The sequence below is a fragment of the Manis pentadactyla genome, chromosome 2 (genome assembly GCF_030020395.1).
Source record: "Manis pentadactyla isolate mManPen7 chromosome 2, mManPen7.hap1, whole genome shotgun sequence".
NCBI lineage: Eukaryota > Metazoa > Chordata > Mammalia > Pholidota > Manidae > Manis > Manis pentadactyla.
Genome location: NC_080020.1, coordinates 5,304,157 through 5,307,289, shown reverse-complemented (window position 1 = coordinate 5,307,289; position 3,133 = coordinate 5,304,157).

Here is a 3,133-nt window from a genome sequence, read left to right as displayed (position 1 = left end):
ATATATGCACAGATATATAGTGTAACATATATGTGATCTGAATGTCAGAGCAATGACAGAGCCTTGAAGTTAGAAGCATTAGGCTTGGAGTCAGAAAGATTCAGGCTTATCATTTTTTAGTTGAGATCCTGAGAATTCTCTGGGCCTCAGGATGTCATAAAATAAGAATAACAGTTACCCGTCTGAAAGAGTTGTTTTGTGGATTAATAGAGGAATCATTTGTCAAGTGCCTCCTATAGTCCTACTTCATAGCAGGAACTCAGTGAATGGTATTTACTATAAATACATAAATATTCAAACTATTACCACCAAAATACATATACTAAGATGTTAACATGGGTTATCACTAGGTAGTGGTATTACCTACCTAGGATTTTTAATTGATTTTCCATGCTCTTTCATTTTTAAAATGACTTATAGAAAATATCTATTACTTTAAAAATAGAATCAAACTATTATGTTAGATAAATTGACATAAATCTTACAACAGCTAAGACATTTCTTCAGCATCACAGAATGTTTTATTTCAGTATTTATTTTTTTTTAGAGACATAGAAAGATCTAGGGATATAGATTGTCAAAAATATGCGTGGGAGCTCTCTGCGACTCCATGTTCCCTGGCAGAAAATGCAGGCTTAAAATGGCTCTTCTCTCCTTAAGCAAAATTTTAACTCAGAAAGCCTGTCTGTAAGCATTATGTTCATGTTACACTTGTAAAATTTAATTAATACTACCTAAACAATGAGATAGTGTGGTTTCTGAAAATCATGCTCCGTAGCAAGGACAGCGAATGAATTGTGCGGGATGAAGAACTGCGCTGGTGGGAGCGGGACTTAATGCAGGACGGGACAAATCTTTGGCTAGTGACACACCTGACTGAGAACCTTGAAAAGCTGTACAGAGCAGGCTGCATTTACTGGGGGACATTTTTAGTTCGCCTGTTGGCATTTCCTCCATCTTCTCTTGCTCTCCTGGACTTCTGGGCTGGACTGGCTTGTGTGTGTTGTTCTGCATTCATTTCTCTCTGAGCCATGACTGTTAGCAATGAGAAAACGAGCATGTTATCACAGACAACACTGAGATCGAGGAACGGGGGTCACCACTGCGGCAGCTGTAGGGAACCCCCGCAAACAAAGGCAGTGTTTTGTCCAGTGTGACAAATGCTACTGCCATTTTATTCATAATGAGCTATATGTTACTGGTCTGATGATGTAGAGCTTCCCAGTCCAGAAATCAATGCTTTAACAATGCCACGTGGTCTCTGTTATCAGTCACGCTAAGTGGTAAATACAAACTGTAAAGCATTTCCTGACATGTACCTTCCCACGAGCTATGAGAACACTTCTTCTGTCTTCTGCCCTCAGCCCTCATGCAGGTCTTAACAGCATCAGAGTCCATTAAATGATGCAATCATTACAGTATCTCTAGGGTTGTTTGCTCTGCCGCTGGCCTCTCTGTACTTAAATTGGCTCTTCTGCTGAGACTCAACTACACTGTTTGTTCATTACCTTAGTTAAAGTTTATGATTTAGAGAAGGTGATAATTCAGGACACATGAGCAAGTGGGGTATGTGCCAGAAAGAAGGCAGCGTCGTCATCATTTTCAGAGGTGATTGTACACCTTGAGAACTCATGAGGAATAGAAACAGTACAAAATAAACATTCCAGAACCTAGGACCTTTTAATAATAGCAGTTATCAATGATAAATTATAATGAACAGTGGTTCTTCAGTGAGCTGGAAGGATGTGGATCCCATGGAGGCGGGGAAGGACACATTCCCCCTACCTGCCCGTCACTTTGAGCCCTGGACCCCGAAACCATTGTGTTTGGGTTCAGAATTTCACAAGGGGGATTTTGAAAAAGTTCCCACCTGTTTCCAGCCACGGGAACCACAGTGGGTCACATTCATGGGGGGTAGTAAACACCACAGCATCTTTCCTGTCCTCCTCAACTCTTCCTAAGATAAAACACATTTTCCCCAACTGTGAACTGTTTGCTCCAGCTGCAGTCTCTCACGTTCTCACCCCAAGCACTTACAGCCGCTTTGACCATATCACCATTTGGAATGTGTGATGTTTTGGGTAGGAGGATTGTAGTAGATCCAATGTGGCTCCCAAAAGATACATTTATGCCCTGTTTTCCAGAAACCGTGAATGTCACTTTATTTGGACAAAGAGCCTTTGTAGATGTCATTCATGAAGGATCTTGAGAGAAATCATCCTGCAAGAGACCACTGAGCCCCAACTCCAGTGACAAGTATCCTTACAAGAGACACAGGAAAGGTAGACACAAGAGGAGAAGGCACGTGGCCCCTGAGTCAGAGATGGGAATGATGTGGCCGCAAGCCAAAGAATGTCACCAAAAGCTGGATAATGTCAGGAGCAGAGCCTCCTCTCAGCCTCGAGCGGCAGCTTGGCCCTGCTGACCCTTGATTTTGGACTCCGGGCCTCTAGAATTGTGAGAGAGTAAACTCTGCTCTTTTAAGCTACCTGGTTTGTGGTTATTTGTCACAGCAGCCCCCAGAAACTAAAGCAAGCCAATTCTGAAGTTCACAGACCAGGGTTCCAATCCCGGATCTGCTGGGACCTTGGCCCAGCTGGTAACCCTCTGTGCAGTTCTCACCTGGAAATGGGAGTAGCAATGAGTCATCCTGTGGTGAGAATTAAATGAGATGTCTGTACATTATTATCATCACAGCTACATAATTAAAAGGCCAATGAAGGGAGTTTGCCTCGTTAAATGATACACTGAAGCATCTTAAAAGTTTCAAGAGTTTGTTTAAGTGAAAATCACTTCCAGCTGGACAGCGCCGAAGTGGAAGTGGTTAGGACTCCACTGACCGGAGCTTAGAGAAAGACTTACACGGACGAAGTGCGAAGCAAAGAAAGAAAATCATTTGATAGGCTGTGTAGTGTAAGGCGTACCTGGCTCTTCAAAATTGGTGGTTCCTAGTATTTCAATTTCAAAACCTGGAGGCATTTATGGGCTTAGACTTTGGTTTGCTTACGTAGGCTGCCGCAGCATCAGAGCCGACTTAGTCTAATGGCCCTCTTGTTAAATTAATTTAACAGCCTGAACAAGGGATGGGTGTCCTCTGAAGATGCGCTGGAGTCACCTCCTCTTACCAGGTAGA